This window comes from Pseudorca crassidens, chromosome 13, assembly GCF_039906515.1.
Source record: "Pseudorca crassidens isolate mPseCra1 chromosome 13, mPseCra1.hap1, whole genome shotgun sequence".
Taxonomy (NCBI): Eukaryota; Metazoa; Chordata; class Mammalia; order Artiodactyla; family Delphinidae; genus Pseudorca; species Pseudorca crassidens.
The window spans coordinates 73499112-73515809 of record NC_090308.1 but is presented as its reverse complement, the minus strand read 5'-3'; the positions used below and the strand labels follow the sequence as shown (position 1 = coordinate 73515809).

The 16698-nt window shown below is 36.3% G+C and overlaps 1 long non-coding RNA gene across 5 annotated transcripts in view; it reads left to right on the top strand.

Moving 5' to 3' along the window:
• LOC137204797 (uncharacterized) overlaps nucleotides 1–16698 on the top strand; it is a 420535-nt gene that overhangs the window by 224960 nt on the left and 178877 nt on the right. For all 5 annotated transcript variants that reach the window (XR_010933841.1, XR_010933844.1, XR_010933840.1 and 2 more), the window contains one exon: nucleotides 12359–12470. This is a non-coding gene — a long non-coding RNA (uncharacterized lncRNA). The remainder of the gene's footprint in view (nucleotides 1–12358; nucleotides 12471–16698) is intronic.

Here is a 16698-nt window from a genome sequence, read left to right as displayed (position 1 = left end):
GGGATGTCTCAACGGCAGATCCAGGAGTTGCAAAGTCGATCTCAGAGGAGAAAATCACAAGGAAAAAGAGATTCAGGCAAAGAATAAGGGGAAGAGATGCAGAACAGATCAAGAGGCAGGGAGTGTGGCATTGAGATCAACAGACCAGAGAGTGGAGGTGCTAGGGCTCTGCTACACATAGGGCTTAGGAGAAGCAGTCCTCACCTGAAAAGGAGCCAGGAGCTTGCCTTGAAGTTACATTTCAAAGCAAATGATTTCAACTAGAGCAGTCATTTTAACCTTGAGCTTGCAGCAAAATCACTTGAAAGCCTTCTGAAAACACAGATGACTGACTTCCACCTCCCAACCCCAGCATTCCTAATTCAGAAGGTTCCACTGGGAGGGCTGAGAATTTGCATTTCTAACAAGGTCTTCAGTAAGAATTCTCTTGCTGGTCTGAGAACCACTCACAGAGAGAGCCTGTCCCTGTCGGGGGGCTTGGAGACTCTCTGTAGAGATTCTGAGGGTACTAAATCCTGCCTGGCAAGTGGTCAGATTTCCCCATGCCTCACTTCTCTCATCGACAAAAGGGAAACAATGTCTAGCTTGACTGTCTGGAATAAAGATTAGTGATAACAGATGTCAAGTGCCTGGTTCATATTAGGAATTCAAAATATGGCGGCTGTAGTGGAAAGAGCAGTACAGTTACAGGATGCAAATGAAGACTCAGAATATGCAACACTGAAATATTAATCATCTCTGGAATTTCTGAAGTTTCATTAAAACAACATCTTGGTAGTCTTCTCTGACTTCTTAGAAGTTTCATATATTTTTTTGTTTTGTTTTGTTTTAAATTTTATTTTATATTGGACTATAGTTGGTTTACAATGTTGTGTTAGTTTAAGGTGTACAGCAAAGTGATTCAGTTACACATATACATATATCCATTCTTTTTCAGATTCCTTTCCCATATAGGTTACGACAGAATATTGAGTAGAGTTCCCTGTGTAGGTCCTTGTGGATTATCTATTTTATATATAGTAGTGTGTATATGTTAATCCCAAGCTCCTAATTTGTCTCTCTTCATGACATTTCCCCTTTGGTAACCATAAGTTTGCTTTTGAAGTCTGTGAGTCAGTTTTTGTTTTGTAAATAAGTTCATTTGTATCATTTAAAAATTTTTTAGATTCCACATATAAGTGATAGCATATGCTATTTGTCTTTCTCTGTCTGACTTACTTCACTTAGTATGATAATCTCTAGGTCTAACCATGTTGCTGCAAATAGCATTATTTCATTCTTTCTTATGGCTGAGTAATATTCCATTGTATATATGTACCACATAGAAGTTTTATATTTTTAAAACATTATTTTGTTCAAATGTATCTTGTGTAGACTATTATTTGTTATGATACATAGTTCCCTTAACCCCATAGTTAAGGTATATGCAGTCATTTGAAAGCAGAATCTAAAGAAAAGAAAATGAATGGCTGTTTTTCCTGTGAAATGAGCACAGAAAAAGTGTGTTTTCCAGGTAGGATCAAGGTTAATAGGAAAATATTAGATTTTAATTGCAGACTTTTTTTTTTTATGGACTGATCTTTTATTAAGTCTATCACTTATGGTCTTAATCTTGTGATTGCTACATAAGGTTCCTTGCCAAAATATAAGCACGAAAGGATGATTGCTTTTAATCCAAACACATGTTTTACTTCAAAAAAAAAAAACTATAAAGAATGCTTTTTCCTGCTTTCACACCCCTCCAAGCCGCAAACTTCACTTTCAAACTATGAACTTGTTATCAATAGCTTGGTTCAAAGAGATTCTTTTCATTGTTCTGAATGACAACTGAAACAATTTAGAGGTTTTTATCATTAAAGAACATGCACTCTTCAGCAACAGTGCTTACCAAATTAGTCTGTTTTACTTTAAAAGTGCTTTCAAGGCCAGACTTTTTTTGACTAACATTTTCTGAAATCACAGAGCATAGTTGTATAAAGTTCCAGATGTTTTCAGATTTTGCTCTAATTGGGAAGAGAAAATGGGAACACCTGAAAGACATTGGCCTTGAATGAGAGATTCTCACTATCAGCACAAAACTAAAACTTTAAGTCCTGACACATTTTAATTTGTTCCTTAGACAAGGAATTTTAATGTCCTGGTTTATGGTGGATGTTTTCAGGTACCAGAGCAGCAAGAGGAGTGAGTTATCTATGTGCATATGCTGTTCATTCTTTCACTTAACAAACATTTATTGAATACCTTCAAAGGTCCAGATGCTGTTCGAGGGTTCGATTTATACATTTTGTGTCTCTAAAGATGCCAACCAAGGTGTAAAATATATTCTTTCGTTTATTTATTCCACAGTCATTTATGGACAATTTATCTTATGCCAAACACTTTTCTAGATTCTGGATCACAAAGACAAATAAGGCATGATGCTTGCTTTCAAAGAGTTTATAGTGTAACAGGGAGAAAAACCTAAGTCATTAGTTAATTAATTAAACCCATTTACTGAGCATCTGCCATGGGTCAGACAGGGAGCTGAGACAGGCCATGGTATATCCAATCAGACAAAAGTGTTACCCGCACGAAACCTATATGTTCTAGGAATGAAGGCAGAGAGTGAGCAAGTAAACAGATGAGCACAGAGTATTCAGTATATACGGAAACATGGGGTAATGCGATCTAGGGTAATTGAGGGAGGGACCACTTTACACAGAGTGATGAGGGGCTCTTCTACGGGTGATATCAAGCAGAGACCTGAGGATTGACAGTGGGAATGCACTGTGTGAGCTAGGAGAAGTTAGAGATGAACACGGGGGACTTCCGAGTCTTTGAAGAGCAGAATGATTCCAGTACTGCTGGAGAATGATGAGGCTTTGGGGTCAGGCGTGATCTGAGCTGAGGCTGGAGAGACAGGAGGAGCCAGATCCTCGGCTGCAAGGAAGCAGGTCCTTGCAGGCCATGGGGACTTTAGGTTTGCTTCTTACAGCAACAGGAACATGTTCAAAGACTTAAAGCAGGTTGCTGATCCGAAGACATTTTGAAAAGATCACTCTAGAGGCTGCATGGAGTATGGGTTGGAAAAGAGTAGAAGGTGCAGGGTGGAAAGTAAGAGGCGAGTTAGGAGAATATTGTGATCAACAAGACCAGAGGTGATGCCATGGGTTGAGCTGAATGGTGGTAAAGGAGATGAAAAGAGGTGGGTAATTTAAGACAGGTGTCAGAAGTAGGACTGCTGGGGCTTGCTGATGGATAGAATTTGTAAATGGATATGTGCAGTAAAGTGTTACAGGTGTAATGCTAAAGGGCCCAGATGAAAAAGTGGTCAATCCTCCTCAAAGTGTATGGAGAACCAGGGAAGACTTGAAAGGGGGTGGTAATGCTGTAGTTAAGTCTGTAAGATGAGTTTGTGCTCACAGGCAGTTGGAGGAGGTGTAGAGCAGAGGAAGGGTAATTTGGGCAGATGCACAGCATGAGTGAAGGCATAGAAAGGACAGCAGGGCGGTGAGAGCAGACACGCCAGAGCCAGGGCAGGGTCAGACACTGCAGGTCACAGTGAGGAGTTTGGATTATCTAGTAGGATATAGGGAGATTTGTTACCTGGAAGAAGAAGACAGCATAATTGTAGAGTGGGGGAAAAGTAGTACATTTTTCTATGAATAGGAAATCTTTTAACCTTATTATTGAGTCATAGCTCAATCAGTTTTGAATACCATTAGTTTACTCTGGCAAGAAAATCAACTTCATTATTTGTGGCAAGTAATATGGTAGAAGGAGCGCATAGATCATTTGTATACAATTAAAATACCTTTCTTTCACACCTTAATCTCAAATTTCATTCTAACAGATCAGATGGTAATTAAACATTAACACTGAGTAACTCAGAATTTATTTTATTTTCGCTTCTCCTTGTGCACTGTAGGTGTGATTCTTATCATTGAAATGACTGTGGTAGTCTGGAATCTTCAGATCTTATATCTAATCTCTGACATTTTTAAGGACTTTTTTTTTGGTGTGGGGGGGGAGTTTTTTCCCCCATGTTTAAAAAATATAAAAGGTAAATTTAAGTCTGTGTTTGTAGTATGAAAGTTTCTCAATGGAGAATTTTGAGAGCAATAGTAAGTGAAAATGGGATTATAACAGAAGTTGTCTGGAGACTATAATGAGGTAAAAGTGTTTTGTACCACAAGAGCTGCAATCATATTCATTTTGGCATGGCCAGGATGTCAAGCACTTTCAAGGTAATGCATTCCAGATGATTGTCTGTATTTTTTTCATACTTTAAATAGCATGAAGATGGTTGAAACAATTTGCTGTGGCATCAAAGGCATTGTGAATGGGCGTTGCCCTCCCAATTCTGAGGCAGAATTTAGCTTTGGCAAAGACTGGGTATTTTAATGAGCACTAGCTTACATTTTTTTTGGCATTAGGTTTACATAGGGCCATATTTCTCCCTCTTTGTAAAAGGATACAAAAATGTAAAAAATGACTATAATGGTTAACCAAAATGAATGTCCAGTGCTGCTAGGTATTTTAAAGAACGTCAGGTAGCATTCTGTGAAAGATTTAGCAACTCGTTGCTACCATGTGGGTGTTGTGTAAATGAGAGAAACAGTTTTGAAAATGTGAATACCTTTTTTCTCAGGACTTTACTACATGCAATTAGGTAAAATTCAGGAGAATGTTATAGCTACAAAAGTTAATGCGAGTAGTCAGCAACTTGACTTGCTGGTATTCTGATCTGTTATACTGGAGCACAAGAAGAGCTGTCATTTTAAGTGGTAAATATTTAAGTTTCCCAAAATGATATCCAGGGCAGCCTTGTTGACTCCATAATTCCACCTTGGATATATAGTTAGTTTAAGGACTTTAAGGTCACAAGTTTAGTGTTCAACCCAATAAAGGTTTGATAATACATTTGAGAAAGCAATTGATGTAGACAGACTTTAGGTTTTCTCTAATTTGTCTTTTGAGAAAATGGGAGAATATATTCTTATTTTTTTCAGAGAAGTAAATGTCTCTCAACACATACTATATGAGGACGAGGACAAAATTCTTTCTGACATTATGGATCTAATTGTACAAAAATCTCCTAACATTTTAAGGAATTTTTATTGCCTGTTTGTGAAGTATCCTACTTCCTCAGTCTTTATATGTTCAGCCGTGTTGTATGCTGACATTTGGTGTCACTTTTCAAATCAGTTTAAGCTGTAATTTTAAAACATGGCTTTAATTGTTCATTATAATTTACTTGAGAAATTTTGTGAGGCTAAGTGACACAGGAGAGAAGTCCTAACATAGTAACTGCAAGTTTTGTATCATGTGGATTGAGGATCTAAATTAGATGACAACAGGGAAAAGAAAAACCTTTATTAGGATGAAAATTATGGGATTTTAGTCCATTCTGATCCTATATAATTGAAAGGATATAAGTATAATTTGAAGCATAAGCATTCACATTTTATCAGAGGTGTAATAAGGTGCATGGTTTAGTAGTAGTATGGTGCAATGCTTCCCCCAGGTAGAATAAATAAACAAACAAATCAAATAAGCACATATTTTATTGGGCAACTTCCGTGTGAACTGAGTGCTGTTGGAGAAGGAATTAAGATGAAATTTTCTCTCTCGAGACCTTCTGAGGTACTAGGTACTAGTTCAGTTTTCTTTAATTTTATGAATCAGTAAGATGAAAGTGCCATCTGAACTAAGTCCAAGTTACGCGTTGTATTTCCCTGTCATTTCTTCTGTGGACTTTGTTTATATCTTTTGGCTCATACATATTAGTATTTGCTTTGTCTAAAATGGCAAACATTAATTATTAGCAAATAAAGCATTCCTTATATTACATCTTGATATTTATTCTGAAGTACTTACCCCTGATCAATCTATTTCATAATAAAACCTTAGCCAAAGTAGCACAAACAGTGAAGTTTTTGAAAAGTACATTGCAATAAAAAAGATAATTTGTTTTTCTAACAATTCTCAGATATTGCATAGAACATAAACTGTGTATAAATCAGAACAGTGCTTATTTAATTTAGTGAAAGTGTAATAAACGCTTGAATGAGTACATATAATACAATTATAATGGTAGATCTTTAGACTGATATTGGCTATGTGGCACATTTCCATTGCACTAGTTTTCTCTCATTTGGACCTTGAAAAGTCTATTCAGAGCAGGGATATATTAGCAAGGTGTCAGCCCATATGCCCTTTCACTTCTATTCCTGTGTTTTGGCCTTCCTGCCTCTCCATAAATTAAGGGCAGACTTTACCTTTAGAATTACAGCTGGTTTCATAATATACACAATATTTCTGAAACCAATGCTTCTCATACCTCCTGACTCTGAGTGGCCTTCCTACATCTACAAGATCTGCTACTGCGTTTCTAGCTAACTTCTCTGAGCTTGTGGCCTTACGTACTCAGTGACAGCTGAAAAGTCACGCATGTTTATCTGGATTCTCATTCTTCTGTTCTTGTTTGGTCTGTTTGTTCGTGTCCTGGATGTGACTGAGGAGCTCTGTGGACTGATGGTGCCATTTCCACATTGCTTTTACTAAATCATTAACAATAATAATGAATTTCTTCGCTTTTAAGACATTATTGGTTTTAAGATATATCTTCAATGTAGAATCTTTATATTAAATATAAGCACAACTTTATTATAAACCGGCACTAATATACATTTATTCATTTTCAAAAAGCCACTTTGCTAGTGCCATAGCCTGTGTCTTCTTTCACAGTCCATGCCAGATTCATTATTTTAGAGGATTAATAAGTTATTTGGAAGATTATCAAAGTATACTCTTAGATTAATATATGAAGAATTGATTTGTGACGGACTACTACTTTGAGATATCATATAGTATGTAAGCTCTTCTGCAGCAACCCCTCCCACCATTCAGATTGGAGAAATGAAGTTTCCATTTGATGGGAGATTCTTCAAGAATTCAAATCTAAAAGATTCTTGACTCCTGAGATTAAAAGCCTACTGTATGATGGATGGAGAAGATTTCAAAGTAATTTTAAAGTGAGAAAATCTGATAGGTTGGTCTGATCCCCTCTGCCTTCTGCCCTGTCCAGTTTGCCTAGGATTGGGATTTCAGTACTAATATTGGGAAAGTCCTGGGCAAGCTGGGACAGTTGGTCATCCTACCTATATCCATTCAGCTTTTTGCCTTTTGGAGGAGGCTGAGGGGTCAGGGAATGGTAAACAAACTGAAGTGAAGAGAATGACGGTTTCTGTTACTCAAAGTAACAGAAGAAGTAGAGAAGAACAACTGGGGCAGAGAAGAACAATTAGATTTTTCCCATAAATTATTTTTTGGCGGAATTCAGAGTGTGGATGTGTACCATACCCTACTTTGCCTAGAGTTCCAATATATGAAAGCCTGAGTTCCACCCTATGAGGGCTTGAAAAAAGTTGAGTTCCACCCTACAAGGGCTTGAAGAAAGCAAGAGAAGTAACAGGATGGCCTAATGAAAGGGCGGTCAGTGGAAGAGAAAGCAAGCAAGCACCCTGCCTGGCATAGAGATCAGAAATGTTAAAATATTTCATTCCTACAGGTATAAGTGGTAGAACACAAAATATATGAGTGGGTTGATGAAAATATTGGTCAGCGTTCTCCAGAGAGACAGAACCAATAGAAGATCTCACACACACACACACACACACACACACACACACACACACACACAGATTTATTTTAAGAAATTGGCTCATGCGATTATGGGGGCTGATGAGTCTAAAATCTGTGCTGCAGGCCAGCAGGCTGGAAGTTCAAGTCAGAGTTGATGTTGCAGTCTTGAGTTCAAAATCTGCAAGCTGGAAACTCAGGTGGGGGAATCTATGTTGCAGTCTTTTTTTTTTTAAATTAATTTTTATTGGAGTACAGTTGATTTACAATGTTGTGTTAGTTTCTACTGTACAGCAAAGTGTACCAGTTATACATATGCATATATCCACTCTTTTTTAGATTATGTTCCCAAATAGGTCATTACAGAGTACTGAGTAGAGTTCCCTGTGCTGTATACAGTAGGTTCTTATTAGTTATCTGTTTTATATATAGTAGTGTGTATATGTCAATCCCAGTCTCCCAATTTATCCCTCCGTCTTTTTTCCCCATGATAAGCATACGTTTGTTTTGCTCAAAGTCTGATTTGCATCTGCTTTGCTCAAAGTCTGATTTAAATGATAATCACATCTTAGAAATACTTTCACAGCAACATCTAGACTGGGGTTTGACTTAACAACTGGGTACCATAGCTTAACCAATTGACACATAAAATTAATCATCCCAGGGAGCAAATTCAATGACTCAGTGAAGGGAATATTGACCCTTTGAGAAACCTGAGGTATGGACCCCCAGCTAGGGTCTACCTGATGCAGAGTGCAGCTGGGCTTCTGGAAATTACTCATACCAAGAAGCAGTACAGAGGAAGATGGACGCCCACGCAGTACCCAATGTGCCACCTGGTAGGACCAGCATTAAATATCACCCTCACTGAGAAAATAGATTACAAAAGTTCCAGGAGCTGGACCTGCAGTAGACTTGGGAAAGGACACCAAAATCACCTATGATCTCCTCACAGTGAACGCATGCTCAGTTTTTAAAGGGGCTCTTCCCCCTCCTTCCCTCTGTTTGAAAACAACCAGTAGGGCCAGGACTAGAGGAAGGAGAGAAAGTTTCTGTGGTGCCTGTGATCAGCAAGACGGTTGAGAAAATAACACTGAGCTGGTTTTTCAAACCATTGGATGGAACTGAATCTACCTCGAAGTATCTAGGTGTTATTAATTAGTTAATTTAACATTTTTTGCTACTGATAAAAATGGGTTCTTGAGAGTAAATTTCAGATACAGAGAATTTTAAAAGAAAACCAGGAAACCTCCATCTTTATACCCCTGGGTTTTGCTGATTTTCAATCATCATAAGTGAAATATTATACTTACATTGAATGCCTATTGCTGGAAGTTAAGCAGTTTATCTTGAAATTCAGCCAGAAGTCTTAGCAACCTCTTCTAACTTTGAAAAGTCCTCTGCCAATTAGTAGTTTCCAAACTTGGCTGCTTATTAAAAGCACCTAGGGGTACTTTTAAAAACCTTCAAATGTTTAGTCTTCTCCACACCCCTCCACAAATCTGATTTAGTTGGTCTGAGGCAGAATCTGCAGCCTTGGTACTTAAGGAAAAAAAAGTCTAAGGGATTCTAATATACAGGAAAGCTTAAGACTACTGATAAAACTATGGTGATTTCTATTGCCTTTCATTGCACTGGCTGGTAACTTGCAGGTATCATGTTTTAGTTCAAGGATGAATCACGTAATTTTTGAAGAGCTGTTATTAGGGGTCTGAATTTAAAGTAAAACTCAACTGTGTGAGGCACTGCTAATGCAAATAACTCGAACGTGGTTTAAATTGAGTGAACAGATGACTTTTAACATATGGCTTTAAAAAAAATCATACAAGTGTAGAGAATATTAATTATTTATATGTTGCATCTCCCCTTTAATCCCATTGACAAGTTTCTTTTTATCTATAGATACATCCAGATTAGAGAAATGTTGAAATGAGAAAAAACATGAGAGTTAAGGAAGTAGGATGATAGAAATAATGGTAATTATAATAACTACTTTGTGTATAGAGTATTTGTTATATGCTAAATTCATTTAAATTTTTGATATATTCCTCCCAACACACACTTTACATGTGAGAAAACTGAGGTTTAGAGAAGTCAAACCATTTGCCCAAGGTCACTTAGCTGGTGAGAGGTAGACCTGGTTATCAAACCCAGGAGAGCCTGACACCAAAGTTTATTTCTTACTTACCATACTCTACATCTTCCCGTTTTTATGTTGAATAGCAAAATCACACATTACAGTCAAACCCTGAGATGGGATAAGTCTTTTGTTATTGTTCCGAAAAGAAATCATCCTGTGTCCACAGTGCTATGAAAGAAAATCTAGAGAAAGGCAGTGAATGAGTTTTGCAAATGAAATTCCCATTGATTATCCTATAGATTATCTTGTAAGTGGTAAAACTTAATGTTGCTGAAGTCACTAGGTATTTCAAAGCTTTTGAGCAGAATCCACCCTTTATCAAAACTCTGTCTTTTCTTCCTTTCTAGTTTGCATACTTAATTTCTTTTTCTTATCTAATTGCACTAGCAAGAACTTCCAGTATGATGCTGGATAGATGTGGTGAAAGAGGACATCCTTGCCTTCTTCTCAGTCTTAGGGGAAAAGTGTTCAATCTCTCATCAGTATGATTTTAGTTTAGGTTTTACATATATACTCTTTAAAAGGTTAATGATGTTCCTGTATGTATTTAGAGTTTTTTGCAATTTTTTAAAAAGAATCAAAACTGACAGGTTTTCAGAAACAGTTTATGAAAATGATATGTGAACAAGAATATATATTTTGCAGAGTTGTTGGATCATTTAATTTAATCTCCTGTGTACATCACTGTCTTTATTATGAGCTCCGGTAGAGTAGCTCTGAGATTTCTCTGGTTAGTCTTTCAGACATTCGTAAGACTGCCTACCTTAAACACCTTCTATGCCAGCATGTGGTGAACAGTTTTGGATCCATGTTCCGTGATAACAGCAGGCAATGCCTGAAGGGCCATTTCATTTACATATGGCATAGTTTATAAAGAAGCTCCTACTTCACGGGTGATTCTGAACATCTGAGCAGACAAAAAGGACTTTCATACTCTTCCTAGGGGAGCAGTACTAAATTAATGGAACATTAAGTCTAATGAAGTTAAAACGTGAAAAAAACAACTTAGGGGACACTTTTCTATGAAATAGAGCAGATAAATTTGTAGTCTTCTTGCTCAGTTTTAAATGAATAAAATTCCACTTCCCCAAAACAGATATTCAGAAGAATTGCTTCATAATTATTCTTAGATGATAATTTGGGATAGTATGTATGTATGCATTGTTACAGACTGAATGCTTTTGTCTGTTCCCCTCAAATTTGTATGTTAAAGCCCTAACCACCAATATGATGGTATTTGGAGATAGGTCTTTGGAGGGTAATTACAGTCAGATGAAGTCATGAGGGTGGGGTCCCGATCTGATGGGATTAGTGCCCTTTTAAGGAGAGACACCAGAGAACTCATTCAGTTTCTAGGAGCTCACGAAAAAGAGGTCATGTGAGCATATGGTGAAATGGCTGCTGCCTACAGTTCAAGAGAAGAGACCTCAGAATGAAAGCTACCTTGCCAGGACCTTAATCTTGGTCATCCTATACTCCAGAACTGTCAGAAATAATTTTTTGTTGTTTTAACCACCCAATCTATGGTATTTTGTTATGGCAGCCTGTGTAGTCTGATGTATGCATATATTCCAAAATTTTTCTATTTTATTTTTTAATTATAAGAGTAATATTTATGTGTCATAAACTATTGAAGAATACAGAAAGGTATACAGAAAAATTCAATAATTTCTCCTTCCTATTTTAATTCCATCTTTTGGTTATAACAAATATTAATTGTTCAGAACAGTCCTTGCTAACATTAATGGGCATATAAATCACTTTGGGAACTTTGTTAAAATGAAGATTCATATTGAACAGATCCAGTGTAGAGATTTTTCCTTTCTAAAATAATCCCAAGATGCTGCTGATCTGAGGACCACATTTGAGAAGCAAGGATTTAAGTGTATTTTCCACCATTTCTCTATGTGTATACAAACAAGTCAAAAGCATTTTAAACCGTGTTTTTCCCCTTAAAACAGAAGTGGTGATGGCATACATATTATTCTATAATTGACTTACTCAATTAACAAAATAAAATGGTTATCTTATAGGATAATACATGCAAATTTGACTCAATTTATAGGTATAGCATAAACATTGGAAACTGAAAACAAAACAAAAAACCTCTGCAAAACAAGTTTTTCCCTTGGCTCTTAGAATAATATCAAATAGAATAATTGAGTCAAAGGATGGCTGTGGATAGAGTTCACTAGACCACCCCTGATGAAGACCTTGAGAAGCCTTAGTTTCAATGTTGTGGTGGTGATTACTGTAATTAACTCTTTCTCACAATGATCTGAGATTGTAAATAAATTTGCAGATATAACCAGGCCAAAAAAAAAAAAAAAAGGAAGCAAAGAAAACGAGTTAATTTAAAGTAAAAATATGATATAGTAAATGTATTTGATTTATTTTTTATGTAACATTTCAACTTGGTCTAGACAACGATTCAGACTTTATGGTAATACTTAACTATAAGCACTTAAAAATATGGTGAGTTAAATGTAAATTTTTAAAGGAAAATCTTGGGTTTTGTATATTTAAATAACTAGTTTTTCACTTCCAAGCTTCTAAAGCTTGTATGCCTATTCTAAATATGTTTATATTCTGTAGGCAAGAAGACAGAATGAAAGTATCAACTTTGGAGTTGAACAAATGGAATTTCGTGTTTTAGTTTTCAACCACTTACAAGCTTCAGTTTCCTGTTCCTGAGTTCCCGCCACAGGTAAGATTATGATGGCAGTTACTGCCTCTTAGTATTGTTAAGAGTGCTACAAAATGATGTGAAATGCAAAACATAGCGACTGCCGTGTAATAGGCACTCTATAAATGACATGATTATGCCTGCTACCCAGAAACTTTGAACTACTCTCTTGAAACTCATTTTGAATCCTAGGTGTAGTGCTTTTATCCTTTGACAGAGATACTGGCTTTTCAAACAGTCAGAGGTACTTCTAAGAAATATCTGGTAAATAAGAGGGCAATTAAGGTAGGCGATACCTGAGGTTATCTTCTTTCTGAAACTAAAAAGTATAATTGTAAAGTAGAAGCTCATTTTTGTGTTAGTGTATGTTGGAGGAGGTCATGGAGAGGACGTGACTGCCGGTTGATCCTCAAGTTGGGCCCGGCTGATGGGAGGCTCCGCACCCCTCCTTTGTCCTTGCAATATACATTCTGCCCAGAGTTTCCACAGTGAGAGCCTTCTTCAAGGGCACAGCCTTGAGAGAGCCCTGTGTTGCTGAGACCAGCTGGACAGTATACGTGGCTGAACCCAGTTAAAGCCTCTATATAAACTTTGAGATTCTGTCTGGGGGGTTCGGCGAGATCTACTTATTTTATGGCTGCAAAAACAAGGATCATAAGTAAGTTTTCTTGCTTATTAAACCTGCCACCTACCCATCTGGAAGTCTGCCTCTTTCTTCAGGCTCTCCTTGCCCTCTGTATACAGGGGTCAATTTGGGAACCAACCGCATTTTAAGCTAATTCTGTAAATAATGTGAATGGATTTCATAATTTTATTAAAAGAATATGACTTCTATAATTTTTTTGAAAAAATATCTGGTATCATTGAAGTAAGTGTAAGTTGAGCTCTATGAGCTGTCTTATAAATATTAAAAATAGTTTCACAGCTTTTTATTTTGTAATGTAATATATTTTAAAGTAAATTATAGTTATCATGACATTTCACCTCTAAATATGTAATTGTGCATCTTATAAAATTAAGGCCATATTTTTAGATGATAAAATAGTATCACATTTCACAAAATTAGTGACAGTCCCAGCTAATACCCAGTCTATATTCAAATTTCCCTGGTTGGTCCCCCAAATGTTCTTCACAGGTGGTCTGTGCAAATCAGGATCCTATCCAGTGCCACACATCACATTGGTTGATATATCCCTTAAATCTATTTGACTCTCCAGTGATATCTTTACTTATGATGCTGAAATGTTGCATGGAGTGAATCAGTTGTCTTGTGAAATATCCTACATTTCAGATTTGCTCTGATTGTTCAGAGTGAGAAGTGTCATTTAATTTGTTCCTCTCTGTCCTGTCTCTTTCATGTAGCCCGGAATAAAGTATAAAGGCTTGATTAGTATTCAAGTGAAATATTTTTGGTGAGATTTGGTAATGTTACCTACTTTTAAAAAATCATTCTCATCTCTTCTTGTCATTTTGGATAAGATCAAGTGTAAAATCATTCTTAAACTGTCTTATTGAAATATTTGTAGAACACTTCACAGTATTTTCTGACTTGTAAATTTGTAATTTTTATAGGTATCATCTCTAAAATATGGGCAAAAGAAAAAAATTCCATAACATGTCAGGAAATTTCAGAATTCATCTCTAAAACCAGAACTCATGTCTAACTTCTTCCCTCCCTCCCTCCCTTATCCATCCTCCCTCCCTTCCTTCCTTCCTTCCTTCCTTCCTTCTTTCCTTCCTTCCTTCCAATTTCCTTTCAATACTGAGGTTATAAATAGTCTCTTTTAAGAAAACTGCTACCTACACAAAGACTTTAGGTTATAGAACCAATCAATCCAGAAGTAAGTAATGAATAGGGAGATTTCTTGAGTTAAATTTATTTCAAATGCTTTCTTTTTGTTATAGCGTTTATATTAAATATAAAAATAAAAGTCAGTACTGCAGTGTATTTTCTAGGTATGGTTGGGCCAAGCAGCCTGATATAGCACAAGAAAAAAATACATCATCTTCAAGACAGGAGCCAATTCTTGATCTGAGTCACCTTTGAAGTGGCTGGTGGCATATGAAGTGTTCATATTTTTATTTTTAAGTATTTACCTCTGACCTCCAAGGATTTGATGGGATCAGAAACAGAAATACAGATGTCTCAGATGAAAATCATTTTGGAAAGATATTCTGCCTAGCTCTTCAAATCCAAGATGTTTGGACTTTGTATAAACTAAAGAGAAGCATTGTGTTGGAATCAATTCAAGCCTACATATCATGGAATAGATATCTCATCCAACTGAAAAATGAGTATTTAAAAATTTTTTTGAAGTACTATATATACACAAAGAGAAAGCACAGAAAGCATGAGTGTACAACTTGGTGAATTTTCACAAAACAAACACTTATGCATAATTAGCACACAGAATACAAAACAAAATATTATCTATACCTCAGAAGATCCCATTGTACCCCCTTCTAATCTCTACCCCCCAAGGAAAGTCACTGTTTTAACTTCTAACACCACAGATTAGTTTTTACTATTATTTGAACCCTTTATTAAAAGAATGATACATAATGAAAATTTTTGTGCCTGGCTTTTAAAATTAGTGTAGATGTTTTAATATTAATTTTTGCTTTAATCGGTATGCTGTGTAGGGTCATGGAATGAACATATTTAAATTGGGGAAACTGGAAGGCGGATCTTGAGTCTGCCATTTACTAACTGTATTAGCCTTCAGTAAGGTACTTAACCCTTCTGGACCCTGTTTCTTCACCTCTAAAATGGAAATGGTAATACTTTCTTAAAAGCCTGCTGGGAGGATTAAATGAGATACTATGTGTAAAGTACCTGGAAAAATAGTAGAAGCTTAATAATTGCTAGTCTCTTCACCCCACCGTTCTTCAGCCTCCCACCTTTTCTATTTAAATGTACTAGTGAAAAAAAAAAAAAACCCCACAAAGCTATTATTCCACTTGAAACCTAAAGAAGATTTTGTCGTGGAAGATCCATGTGTTGTTTAAAGGAACACAAAAATCTTTGCTAGAATTTTTTTTTTTTTTTTTTTTTTGTGATACGCAGGCCTCACTGTTGTGGCCTCTCCCGTTGTGGAGCACAGGCTCCGGACACGCAGGCTCAGCGGCCATGGCTCACGGGCCCAGCTGCTCTGCGGCATGTGGGATCTTCCCGGACCGGGGCATGAACCCTTGTCCCTTGTATCGGCAAGCGGACTCTCAACCACTGCGCCACCAGGGAAGCCCCCTTTGCTAGAATTTTTAAAATGATCATAATTTTTTTCCTTCCTTTAAATTCCAGCAAATTAAATATATTGCAGTTCTACTGATATAACATTGGGAAGACTTCAGATTTTACCACATGCCGAAGGAAAGGTCAAATGACCTATGATTTGTGCTAATGGCAGGAAGTTATAAAGCAGGGAGATTGGATGTAAAACCCCACCTCCTGGAGGTGATTTCTTTCCTCTCTCCTCCGCAATTGGCTAATGATGGATTCTCAGACATTATTTCATTCTTAAATTTAGTGGAATAAGTGTTACTCTCTGAGATGTCAGTGTATTAAAAACTAGGATATAATTATATTTAATGTGAACACTATTTATTATTGTGTTCATACTAAAAATTAATGCTTGAAAATGATCAAATGAGATAAATTTATCTAAGTTAAAATTTCAGTGATTTTATATATGTTCTGAAAAATAAGCCTTTTTGAAGAAAAACTGAGTTGAGTTATGGAGGGCAAATTGACATAATTTTCAGAGAAGCCTAAAAATTACTTCTTTTCCTGGAAGAAAATGATAAATATAATGTAATTTAAAATAACAAATAATATGAATTAATTACTTCCATAACTGGAGAGGCATCTTAGTATTTTTGCTCTATTTTAACTTAAAATAAGTATAATTATAAGTAGTTTTGTCTTTGCACAAAGTAGGAAGTATATCAATGGGTGTTTTTACTTACACCTTGTTATTGTGAGGCTCAAAAGATAGTGGACATTAAAGCTCTTTTCTCTGTTAATATAAGATGAAAACATTTAGAAATACTTAGTTTTTATGTAAGCATGATTTACTAGTATTTTAGGCAGAGCATGAATATCTGTCTATACCAGCCAATGTCCAAAGATTTTTATTCTTTATTCATAAAAAGTTAATTCAGCATGCTGTTAAGTCCTTTCGGCAACTTGATCTACCTGCCTAGTCTAACTGTTCATATCTCTAACCTAAACCACTCACTTAGAAAATTG